Source organism: Panthera leo, chromosome C1, assembly GCF_018350215.1.
Source record: "Panthera leo isolate Ple1 chromosome C1, P.leo_Ple1_pat1.1, whole genome shotgun sequence".
Lineage (NCBI taxonomy): Eukaryota > Metazoa > Chordata > Mammalia > Carnivora > Felidae > Panthera > Panthera leo.
In genome coordinates, this window is record NC_056686.1 from 190,712,258 (window position 1) to 190,725,523 (window position 13,266).

At 41.7% G+C, this 13,266-nt stretch overlaps 1 protein-coding gene across 2 annotated transcripts in view; it reads right to left on the reverse strand.

Moving 5' to 3' along the window:
* Positions 1-12,894, reverse strand: part of CMKLR2 (chemerin chemokine-like receptor 2) — a 34,341-nt gene extending 21,447 nt beyond the window's left edge. Inside the window, exons 1-2 of one of the 2 annotated variants that reach the window (XM_042949886.1) lie at positions 9,171-9,322; positions 4,378-4,455 (exon numbers count right to left, since the gene is read on the reverse strand). The gene's annotated coding sequence lies outside the window, so the exon portion shown is untranslated. Of the gene's footprint in view, positions 1-4,377; positions 4,456-9,170; positions 9,323-12,854 lie in introns of those variants that run through there. The other variant, XM_042949887.1, reaches the window with a different exon arrangement.
* Between the last annotated feature and the right edge of the window lie 372 nt (positions 12,895-13,266).

A 13,266-nucleotide genomic window follows, 5' to 3' on the forward strand; every position in this document is an offset into this window, starting at 1 on the left:
GGATAAAAGGAGAGGACAGTATAAAATTTCTTTCACGTGTAATGTACTATGAAGGGAAACACTTTTCTTATTTCTCATTTTGACTCCCAAAGATGTGACTGCCATGTCTATTTCTTTTCATCTGTTGCAACTTGCCATTTTTAGTTGGGGAAATGGGAGTGCTCCCTTTACAAACCAATTTCTATTCTTTAATCTCTTTGGAAGAAGGTGAAGTAGGGGCACCCGGGTGGCTCAGTCAGTGAAGTGTAGGACTCTTGATTTCAGCTTAGGTCATGATCTCACGGTTTGCGGGACTGAGCCCTGTGTCAGGGACTGTGCTGACAGTGTGGAGCCTGCTTGGGACTCTCTCTCTCTCTGCCCCTCTCCCACTCTCTCTCTCTCAAAATAAATGAATGAACATTAAAAAGACAAAGAAAGAAAGACAGTGAAGTTAGTATGGCTAAAGATCACAGAATTGTAGTCTATTAAAGTGAAATGAGATGTCAGAGACAATTTAAATCTACTCCTTTCGTTTTATACATGAAAAAAACGTAAAGTGGAGCACTTATAAATATCTGAATGCTGAGGAGGATGGGTCGAAATAAATACCTAAATACTAAAGACAGAAGCACTAATATTACTAGGATTTTAGGCAGAACATTTACTTTGGGCCAAGAAAGTTTTATAAAGAACCATGCAGGACTTCTAGAAATTACAAAGTTAATATTGAAATTTATGTTATTGGATGCATAAAATAATAGGGTAGACCCAGCCAAAGGGAGACTATAAACCTGAAGATATATCTGGGGGCGCCTGGGTGGCTCAGTCAGTTAAGCGTCTGACTCTTGATTTTGGCTCAGGTCATGACCTCATGGTTTCATGGGTTCGAGCCCCTCTCTCTGCCAGTGCAGAGCCTGCTTGGGACTCTCTCTCTCCCTCTGTCTCTGCCCCTCCCCTACTTGTGCTGTCTCTCCCTCAAAATAAATAAATAAACTTAAAAAGAAAAAAAAAAGAAGATATATCTGAAGCAGGTACCTAAAATGTGGCACAGAGAGATAATAAGATGGAAAATAGGGAAAAAGGCTAAAAAGTAAAAGGCGAAGAGGAAAAAGCCCTAACATATTATGAAATCAATGTTGCAGAAGGGAATGAAGCCTTGTGTTAACCAGGTGGTTAAAAGTAGGACCACTATCAAAGTCTAGGTTATATGTGGGTGTTTTGATCATCTAATAATAGGATTATAAATAATGGCCATAGTATTCCTGATCAGGACAAAAGATGACTGATTTGGGGATAATTCAATCTGGCGATTCTCAGAGGTACCAAATGTCTTCTGGAGAGGAGAGGGTACATATTGTTCTGCCGTGATAGCATCCACAGACCCGTGTGCCTTCAATTGAGGAAGAAGGGTCATTTTTGAAAACAGGATCCCTGGGGCCTTCACCTAAATATAGAACAACTCCCTAAAAGAATAAAATCAGAAGGACAAAAACTCATTCTAGAAGGAAATCAGGACCATGATTCTAAGACCTTTCGTAAAATTATGAAATGCTTGTAAATTTCTCATATTGACCATGTTTCTGTTATTTGCTATTCTCTTCTAGCGATTAACAGTAAAAGATTGAAGATAAAACTAAATGTTTGTGGAGCAAAGAGTATGGCAGTTGGAGAGATGTGCAACAAGAGAAGTGGGCAGAGTCAGCTATGGCGGGAGCAGAAGGTGTCTGAGTTGGTGGGGCCCCTCAAAGATAAGGAGAGAAAAGGAGCTGGTTCGAGCCTGGCTCTGAAGCTGAATAGCAGAAAAAGACCATGGAACTCTCCAACAATGTAGTCACTGCGGTCTACATAACTTTTTGTGCCTTAATACATTCGTTCAGTTGTGAAGTGACCCTGTAGGTAGAACCTTCTTAGGAAGGCTATTAGTAACTCAAAAGCTTGGTGGAGTTATGTTGCTGGCAGTATGGTACTCCAGCTACTCCGGATATTTTTAAAGCACTTTTCACTACAAAACCTCTAAAAACACTAGATTAAACAGGGGCACCTAGTGGCTCGGTCAGTTAGCATCCAACTTCAGCTCACGTCATGATCTCACGGTTTGTGGGTTCGTGAGTTTGTGGGTTCGAGCCCAGCATCGGGCTCTGTGCTGACAAAGTTTTATTTATTTAAAGTTTATTTATTTATTTTGAGGCAGAGCGTGCACATGCAAGAGGGGGAGGAGCAGATAGAGAGACAGAGACAGAGAGACAGAGAGAGAATCCCAAGCGGACTCTGCACCATCAGTGCAGAGCCCGATGTGGGGCTCGAACTCAGGAACCGCGAGATCATGACCTGAGCTGAAATCAAGAGTTGGACGCTTAACCGACTGCGCCACCCAGGTGTCCCCAAAAATCATCTTTTTAAATGTATGGCTGAACTGGCAAGAAAGAAAGGAAAATTCTTAGTGGCCTGAACTGAAATGGAGGGATCAGGAATCCAGAGAGACATCAAAACTGTAGACTGTCCCATGGCTTATGCAACCTTTCCTTTGTTGTTACCACCATGCAAAGCTCAGAATATATAATGTAGAACCTGGAAATTTCCTTAAATGCCTGGAACCAATAAGTCTCCCAGGTTTTGGTGAGGGGCTCTGTCTGCATGTTGGGGGCACACTTTTCACCTCTGCTTTAGCCTCTATTTTCTGCTTGCAGAACCTTCAAGGTCATCCAGAGGTGAAAGCTTAGGGCCTTTTCCTGGCTTTCTTGGCCATGCACAGAACCCCAGGCATGAGCATAGCCTATTCTTGCATGTGGCCTTCTGGATTCTCAGGTACACATCAGAGCTCTTCAAGGCCTCTCTGTATGTCTCATTCCTCAGTCTTTCTTTTAAAGCTTTTGGTTAGTCTAATGCTTTCCCTCCACTGGTGTCCATCACCTCAGGCAGCTGAAAAGCTAAGTAACTGCCTGTTATTATTTTTGACAAATGCTTCTGGGGAAAAAGCTTTTCACAGTAGGTGAGCTGACTTAGGTCAAATATAGATAGTCTTGCAAGTGAGTTTTTCCAAGAAGCCACCAGACAGGTCATAGAACAGTTCTCTGGGGATGAAGCTTTGAAGGATTTCCACAACTGCTTTCTATTCCTTTCAGTTGCTGCCTGGCTGCTTGCTAGTCTTCATGGAGAACGAATGCAGGCTGCTGGTTTTCAAGAATATTGCAAAGCAGGATGAGACCAGGGCAAGTTAAAAATGCCACACAGCTCACTTCTTTTACTGTGATTGAGTAGTTTTGAATTTTGTTGTTTTTGTTTGTTTTTATGTATCTTTATTTAAAAAAAATTTTTTTAATTCATTTTTGAGAGACAGAGAGAGACAGAGTGCGAGTTGGGGAAGGGCAGAGAGAGAGGGAGACACAGAATCTGAAGCCGGCTCCAGGCTCTGAACTGTCAGCACAGAGCCCCCTGTGCAGGGCTCGAACTCACAGAACTGTGAGATCGTGACCTGAGCCAAAGTCAAGACGCTTAACCCACTGAGCCACCTAGGTGGCCTTGTTTGTTTGTTTATTTCAATTTTTTTAATGTTTATTCATTTTTGAGAGAAAAAGAGAAAGAGACAGAGGGCAAGCTGGGGAGGGGCAGAGAGAGGGAGACACAGAATCCGAAGCAGGCTCCAGGCTCTGAGCTGTCAGCACAGAGCCTGATGTGGGGTTCAAACCCACAAATCATGAGATCATGACCTGACAGAAATGGGTTGCCTAACCGACTGAGCTACCCAGGCACGCCACCCCTTGTTTGTTTTTTGGGTTTTTTTTTTTTGTTTTTATTATTTTTTTTAATTTGCATCCAAATTAGTCAGCATATAGTGCAATAATTATTTCAGGAGTAGATTCCTTAATGCCCCTTACTCATTTAACCCATCCCCCCTCCCACAACCCCTCCAGTAACCCTGTTTGTTCTCCATATTTATGAGTCTCTTTTGTCCCCCTCCCTGTTTTTATATTACTTTTGTTTTCCTTCCCTTATGTTCATCTGTTTTGTCTCTTAAAGTCCTCATATGAGTGAAGTCATATGATTTTTGTCTTTCTCTGCCTAATTTCTCTTAGCATAATACCCTCCAGTTCCATCCACATAGTTACAAATGGCAACCCCTTGTTTGTTTTTAATGAACACTCCCAGATTGTTGCAAGCTTTTGGGTAAATATCAGAGTTATGTAAAAGTTGAATGTGACCATTTTGCCAGCTTCTTGTTGCTTTGTGGAGGAGAGAACTTTCAGAGGTCCTTACTCTGCTATTTTTGCTCATGTCACCTGAATAAGGAGTTTGAATAGGCATATTTTGTGCATATGGGAACCACGTGCCTCAAATAGCATGGTGTTCTTTTAAAAATTAGGCTTATGGAATCTAAGAATAATAATGTAGCCCACTTACTAGTTAAGCTCCTATGGAAACACACATAGTTTTCCACCACCTTCTTCTCCTTCCTAAACTTGCTTTAGTTGTAGAGACCTATAAAAGTGAATGAATGAATAAATAAGTGAATCAATCAACCAGTCAATCAAATTTGTGACTCATCAGAGGGTCCAGTTTAGGGACTTAAACACAATGAATATTCAAGGAATGATGCTGAATCAAAATATATAGGCTCAAAATAGGCAAAGTTGACCAAATCTGTATTATATTTTATCCTACACGTAACAGTAGCAAGTCTGTAGCTTTATATTTATCTCATATGCACTTGTGGCTCCTATATTGAAGATTTCCCACTTCCTTTAATGTTTATGGGATATATCTTAGTTTGAGTGGAAAATGAGCACTATCATATAGTTTTAGCAGTGAATTCTTTCTATTAAAGACAGGGGAAAAAGGACAAAGGAGGGATGGAAGAAAGTAGGGAGGAGAAAGGAAGATACCCCTGTCCCTTTGTCATGGTGGTGGCCATTGACAAATTTTGAAAGCATTTGACTAATACCTAGCAGAGGTAATTCTTTTCCATCAGAAAACTTATAACTAGCTCAATTGAGGGACATTAGTTAAAGAAGCTTGTCTGGAAATAATCTGAAAAGATCCTTGTGTCTCATGTCTTCCTTAATTTGTTATAATGAATGAGTCATAATATTTTAAGAGGATTAGAGCTGCTTATAATGAGTGCTACATTTAAGGGACTAAAGAAGCTTTAGTAACAATATAATATAATGTGATTATGGTACAACATAATATGATGGGACAAGATAATATGATTCTTTCATTTCCTGTTTTCACTTGCAAATTACAAAAAAAAAAAAACCAACAAAGCAGCTTTTTCTTTCATTCTTTGTTAGAGAAGAAAATGTGAAGGTTAAATAGTATCTGGCTATGTATACTCACACACACAGATACTGTGTTAACTCAATTTTAAATATGTGTAATAAATTTGGTGTAATAAATCATTTTATCTCTTTACTTCTCTAAGACTCTCCTTTATTAATAATGAATATAAAAGCAGGCCTTCAATGGCTTTCTAGCAAAGGTAGTGCATATCTTAAAAAATTACTTTATCTGTATTAATACTTAAAATCATCAAATTAAAAGCAAACTGTGTTATTTTCCTCAGTTCTTGTGACATTAAGTCACAAGACTCAAATTTGAAAAACACTGAAAAATAGGAACGTTCTTCAAGACATCAGGCCTGGTCTGATTAGTCTTTGTCAAGGAAAAACAAATAGAAAGATAGTTCCATGTTAAAAGAGAAAAGAGGGGTGCCTGGCTGGCTCAGTCAGTTAAGGGTCTGACTCTTGATTTGGGTTCAGGTCATGATCTCATGGTTTGTGAGTTTGAGCCCCACGTTGGGCTCTGCTTCGGATTCTCTCTCTCTCTCTCTCTCTCTCTCAAAATAAATAAATAACCTTAATTTAAAAAAAATTTTTTAAGAGAACAGAGCGGCGCCCGGCTGGCTTTCAGTAGAGCATGCAACTCTTGATCTGGGGTCATGAATTCAAGCCCCACATTAAATGTAGAGCTTTCTTTAAAAAAAAAAAAAAAAAAAAAGACAGAGGGGCCTGGGTGGTTTAGTTAGCTGAGCGACTGATTCTTGTTTTCAGCTCAGGTCATGATTTCACGGTTTGTGAGTTTGAGCCCCGAGTTGGGCTCTACGCTGACAGTGCAGGGCCTGCTTGGGATTCTGTCTCTCACCCTCTCTCTGTGCCCCCCCTACTCTCTCAAAATAAATAAATAAACTTTAAAGAAAATGGGGAAAAAAGATCAAAAAAAAGTAATCTGTGACTAGTGATGAAACATTTTTTTTGTTTATCTTTTTGTGTTTGTTTATTTATTTTGAGAGAGAGAGAGAGAGAGCACAAGCAGTGGAGGGGCAGAGAGAGAGAGAATCCCAAGAAGGATCCCAAGCAGGCTCCAACTGTCGGTGCGGGACCTCACGTGGGGCTCAGACCCACCAACGGTGAGATCATGACCTGAGCCGAAACCAAGAATCAGACGCAGGTGTTCCTATCTTTTTTTTTTTTTTTAATTGAGGTATACTTATGGCACAGTCTAGGTCCCCTTTCCGGGTAAAATGTTGCCCTAGCTCCTGGGGAGCCATCAAGAAACAACGTCCAAAAAAAAAAATTAAAAAAAAAAAAAAAAAAGAAACAGCGTCCAATTAGCAGCCCTTCAGGGACTGCTGTTACTACACCGAGTTCCCTTCCCAGGGCCATGCCCTTCTAGAGTGGCTCACCTCCAGTGATGGCTGAAATGGAAGTAGGAAGTCCTGGCCATCATGCCCCAGTGGGGGATAATTCTTACGGGTCCATTTTAGCTTCCCAGGTCCACCTATGGAGACGGTCCTACCTTTGCAGCTCAATTTCTCCCCCTGCCCAGTTGTCTCTCCACCTTCTACACACAGGAATGGATCCTAAGGGCACAGCCTCATATCCGATCATTAAGCTGTCCCTGAGTCTTCTTTTAGAAGAACCCAAACTATGACACATGATAGACATCAGACAACCTCCAAATAAGGAACTTTTTTTTTTTATGTTCTGTTTTCTTCAAAAATGTCAATGTCATCAAAGACAAAGAAAAGCTATGGAAATGTTCCAGATTAAAAGACTAAAGAGACATGGCAAGTAAATGTAACATCTGATGCTGACTGCATCCTATACGAGAGAAAAATAAAAGGCCCAAAAGAACATTATTAGATCAACTGACAAAACTGGAACATGGATTAGAGGTTGGCTGACAGTATTGCATCAACTTAAATTTCCTCTAATTATTAATATGCAATGGTTATGTGGAAGAATGTCCTTGTTCTTAGGAAATAGACACTAAAATATATAGGTAGGGGCACCTGGATGGCTCAGTTAACTGTCTGACTTCGGCTCAGGTCATGATCTCGCAGTTCGTGAGTTCTAGCCCCACATAGGACAGCCTGCTTCAGATCCTCTGATTCCCTCTCCCTCTCTCTCAAAAACAAATAAACATTAAAATATATATATATATGAGGAGAAGGGGGCATGAGTTGTGCAACTTCCTCTCAGGAAAACTACATGGACGCATACACAGAATATAAAAACAAATGGAGCAAAATTTTAACAATAGGTAAAAGGGATTTGAAAATTCTTTGCCATCTTCTTGCAAGTTTTTTGCAAGCTTGAAACTATCTTCAAATAATACATTTAAAATACATAAATAATTGGGGCGCCTGGGTGGCGCAGTCGGTTAAGCGTCCGACTTCAGCCAGGTCACGATCTCGCGGTCCGTGAGTTCGAGCCCCGCGTCGGGCTCTGGGCTGATGGCTCAGAGCCTGGAGCCTGTTTCCGATTCTGTGTCTCCCTCTCTCTGCCCCTCCCCCGTTCATGCTCTGTCTGTCTCTCTCTGTCCCAAAAATAAATAAAAAACGCTGAAAAAAAAAATTTAAAAAAAAATAATAATAAAAAAATAAAATAAAATAAAATACATAAATAATTATAGGTCAACCAGATACAGCAAAATGTTAGTCATCAATCTAGATTATAAGTATGTAATTGTTCTCTGCACGATATTCCTTCAACTGCTCTGAATGTTTGAAATTTGTCATCATAAAAAATTGGAAAAATACACAGACTAGGATATTTGTTATGGCTCAAGTATTTAAGGCTTGCAAGACTATACTTTTTGGAGCATGATGTACTGATTTCAGATAGGAGCCACAAATTGAATGGTTAATATATCTATGATTAAATGAGAGAATACATATCAGCATGCCAATTAGACGCCCTTGTCTAAAGTAGCGCTCTTTAAAAATTTTTTGTCAGTGTTTATTTATTTTTGAGAGACAGAGAGAGACAGAATGTGAGCAGGGGAGGGGCAGAGAGAGACACACACACAGAAGCTGAAACAGGCTTCCGGCTCTGAGCTGTCAGCACAGATCTTGACTCAGGGCTCGAACTCACGAGCCTTGAGATCATGACCTGAGTCGAAGCAGGGACTCAACCCGACTGAGCCACCCAAGCACCCCTAAAGTAGCACTCTTTAAATCATTATTTACCTCTTCACTTAAGGAAATCCCATTAGATATACAGTGTAAGCTCTGAGTCCCAAAACTCTTTTTTTTTCTTTTTTCAGTTTATTTATGTATTTTGAGAGAGACAGAGAGAGCACAAGTGGGGGAAGGACAGAGAGAGAGAGGGAGAGAGAGAGAGAATCCCAAGCAGGCCCCAAACGGTCAGCTCAGAACCCGATGCAGGGCTCAAGCCCACAAAACCATCAGATCAGGACCTGAGCTGAAGCCAAGGGTCAGACACTCAACTGAATGAGCCACCCAGGCACCCCAAAACTGTCTTTTTAAATTCTCCGCTATATCCTTAGTTGCAAGAACAATTCCCAGAACATGGAACAGGCCCAATAAATATCTGTTGAAAGAACGAGTGAGGAAGAGCTTAAATAAAGATGATTTTGGTATAGTTTAATAATTATACCTACTAACCATGAACTCCTGTCATTATGGTCAACATGAAATTTGGCTTTACTTGTTTGGCTTACTTTCTCTTTCTTATTACAGGTTGGGAGAATCAGAATTCTGAAATTGTTTCAGCAACCCAGTAGTTTATCTGGATAAAGCTGAGCCAGGGAAGCTTGAGGTAGTGTTGCTGGGCTCCGGGAGGGAGCAGCAGAGCCTTCAGGAAGCAAGCCCGTTGGGAGATTAAGTGTATAGAGTGACCTTGAGGAACGAGGTGCAGCTGCTCCTGGGGGCCTCGGAGGGAAGGACTCACCACACAGGACAGAGCCGACTTGAATCCCGGAGAGCTGATGCTCCACCACGCGTGGAGGAACGAAGTCAGCCGGCTACAGGAAGCCATGCGTCGGAGAAGATAGCTTAGTTCTTAAGCAAAGCATCGACACTCACTCAGTAAGGCCAGAAATAAATAAAGCTGCGGGAGACGGCTCAGCCAGGAGTCAGAATGCAGAAATCAGGACTGGAGCAAGACCCGAGAGGAGCCTAAACAGATGTGGAAATAGAGTGCAGTAGCCTGGCAATCAGTTTCGTCTTATTTGGATGTTTGCCCACGTGGAGCTGGGTGGAAGTGTTAACCACAAAACAACAGCCTTCCCATGATCAAGACCTCCCAGCAAACCACTGGGGCTTGCTGATGGTGCTGGTGGCTAACAGGGGCTCAGTCCCAACTGGCAAGTGTCACCCTGAGACACAAGCTGCTGTTGTTTGAGGGCACCCTTTACATTTTACTTGACTGTACTGTACTTAACATTTCTACTCCCAGCTCCGAGTTGAGGCAAATTGACTAGAGTATAACCAAGAGCCTTTTTAATTTTTCGTCTTTATCCCCCTGCCCAGTACCCTCCCACCTCATTTTCAAATCTAGAAAGCTGATTGCTCCTTAGGCAACTTTTATTTAAAATCATTTGTTGCGGCGCCTGGGTGGCTCAGTCGGTTAAGTGTCCGACTTCAGCTCAGGTCATGATCTCATGGTTCATGAGTCCGAGCTCCACATTGGGCTCTGTGCTGACAGCTCAGAGCCTGGAGCCTGCTTCGGATTCTGTGTCTCCCTCTCTCTCTCTGCCCCTTTCCACTCATGCTCTCTCTCTCTGTCTCTCTCTCTTAAAAGTAAATAAACATTAGGGCACCTGGGTGGCTCAGTCGGTCAAGCGTCCGACTTCGGCCCAGGTCATGATCCCGTACTTCATGGGTTCGATCCCCATGTCGGGCTCTGTGCTGACCAGCTCAGAGCCTGGAGACCTGCTTCAGATTCTGTGTCTCCCTCTCTCTCTGCCCCTCCCCCACTCTGTCTCTCTGTCTCCCCAAATAAACATTAAAAAAAAGTAAATAAACATTAAAATAATTAATAACAATAATTTGTTTAAATTTATAATTAAATATAAAATTATCTTTTCAATTATGTAATTAAATTTAAAATTATTATTTTATATTGAATAATAAAAACGTATCCTTTTAACTAACAGACCCAGCAGATATCTAAAGTGTTTCCAGGGTGACATCTTACTGTTTAAAAAAAATACACACACTCCTCAACCTCATGACACACTGGAGTGAGAATTAAAATCAATACAGTGGTCTTAATACAGAACTATACCGTGAGACATGATTTGTAGGTGTCCCGAAAAATATGATTTATGGCTGGGTTTTATTTCAGATACCTTACCCATTTACAGTGATAGTACCACACAATGTTTCTTCCATTTTCTTCTTCGATCTATTTCATTAGAAAATACCCAACCCGGGGCACCTGGGTGGCTCAGTCGGTTGAGCGTCCGACTTCAGCTCAGGTCATGATCTCATACTCTGTGAGTTTGACCCCCGCGTCAGGCTCAAACGTGCTGACAGCTGGGAGCCTGGAGCCTGCTTCAGATTCTGTATCTCCCCCTCTCTCTGCCCCTCCCCTGCTCATGCTCTGTTTCTGTCTCAAAAATAAATAAAAAACTTTAAAAGAAAAAAAAGAAAATACTCAACCTAGTGACACCTGTGTGGCTCAGTTGGTTGAACGTCTGACTTGATTTCGGCTCAGGTGATGATCCTAGGGCCGTGAGATCGAGCCTGGCATTGGGCTCTGCGCTGAGCATGGAACCGGCTTGAGATTCTCTCTCTCTCCCCCTGTGCCAACTCTCTTTCCCTCACACACTCTCTCTCAAAAGAAAATGCTCAGCCCACTGGCCTGAAAGAGGACTTTACTAAAGAAGTCACCGGTGTGTCCAAAAGCTAAGTTACTGGAGGAGGAGTTATAACTCCAAAAGCGGACTAAATTAGTGTACCAGCAAAGCAAAGGCTTCACTTCCGTGGATTAATGTACAGTTTTGCAGTAAGAAAATTCTGGAAAAAAAAAAAAAAACTATTTTAATTTTATTACAAAATTTATGAGTTTTAGTTTAGTATTTATTTATTTTTTATGTTGAATTACATATAAGGAAATGTCCTAATTTCTTCAGGATTTAGGGCCTGTCAGGAGCAACTGTGAGAGACATTGAAAGGGGAAGAAAGATTCTCAGTGTCTTTCCTATCTGGTGTGCCTTCTCAGCTTCTCTCTGCCTGTCGCTGTCTGAGTGTTTGACAATTGCACACATTGTCAACAGCTTAATACAAATGATCCTTGTCCGTAGAAATATGAATGAATTGTGTCTACTGGAATGCAGTTGATTATTGTCCTGTGAATTACTGATCAGTTTTGCCAGTTTTGCGACTGTTTCTAAATTCATGTCAACATTCCTGATGGCCTATATATGCATGATACTTTGAATTCTCATTTCAACCCATGGTAACATCTCACCGAGTCCATCATTCATTAATGAGTTAAAAAAAAAAAAACAAAAAAAAAAAACCTTGTGACACGTTAATTTTATGTGAGTCACGATTTACCTGTTTAAAAAATTCTCTTTTCATAGATCTTTAGTCCAAAAGTGTTGCTCCGACCTTGGGAGGACAATGAAGAAGGAGGAGGATGGAGGCGTGGTAAGGTTTTTAAAAAGTGTGTATGAAGTTTCTTTCCGGTCCACTCAATTTCCAAGACCTACATTTACCTTCCAGTCCTAGGATAATGATGGGACTAAACATCAAGGTGGGGAAGCACTTCCTCAGAGGGGTGGGGGGCTCAGTGAATTCCAGGCAAGTGGGGAAGGGCTTCAGAGGAGAGAATTCTGATAGCACCCCAAGTGTGGCACTGCGGAGGCAAATTCTTTCTTTAGGGATCCCAGACTCTCTTCCCTGCACCCCTATCTGTCCTCTTTAAAGACTGTGTATTAGAAGCCAAGTCCCTAATATGACTGTTGGAATCGAGAGACCGAAAGCGAGATTAATAGAATTGCTTTGCACAGCCAGAACATTAACAGAGTATTCAAGAATGTGCAGCCTTCCTTTTATCTCTCTCTCTCTGTCTCACTTTTTTTTCCACAGACTGAGGCCACTTTAATCGCTGCTGCAGCTACTCAAACAGAGGAAGAGAGCCAAGCTCATGCTCTAGCCATCCCCAAACTCTAAATAAACTGGTGAGATGTGGCGCTTTGCCGGATCAACGCTGCAGTTTGAGAACACGGCAGGCCTTCGTTGGCCCGAGGACACTTACCTGGCTCACCATCGTGGGATGAAGAGAAGTCACAGCAGCCCCCAAAGACACTCCAGTTATGCCTCATCTGTCACTGCCCTCGCCCTCCACTCTCCCTCGGGACATCTAAATATATCAAGGGTGTTTATATGTAGAGTTGAATTCTGGTTCTATTTTTCCTTTCCAGTCTGTCTTCTTTCTCTGTCACCCTCATCTCTTTAGTTGTTGAACTTCCCTCTTTCCCACCAGGCCCTCTTCATCTTGTGCTTTGGTGAAATCCACAAACCATCATAAGCATTTCTGGGCAGTATTTTATGGTAGTTAAGGACTAGGGCCCTGGAGTCAGACAGACCCTGGTTCCAAACTGCAGTTCCACTTATTACCTACCTGTGTGGCCTTGCGAAGTTAGTCAAAAGTTCCAAGCCCCGATTTCTCCATCTGTAAAAGAGGGATCATAATAATATCTACTTGATTGGGTAGCTGTGGGGATGAAATGAGGCAATCACGTGGAGCTCGGTGTCTGAAGCATAGTTATTTGTCACTATTATAATTGTTTTCCCTAGGCCTCCAGACCTCTAAATCCCATCTTCCCTCTATTTCTAGTGTATGTCTATTTCCTATTGTCTTATTTGTAAGTACTATTTCACATTTGTTCCCAATCCAACGTAGAAACTGGTAAGGTTTAGGACATCCTACCCAATATATGGCACCTTGGCATATTAAATAGCTTAAGCTGAAGGAGTTTGAGAAACAGCAGCAGCAGAAAGGACTCTCTGACCTCCCTTGTCTCCCTTGAAGC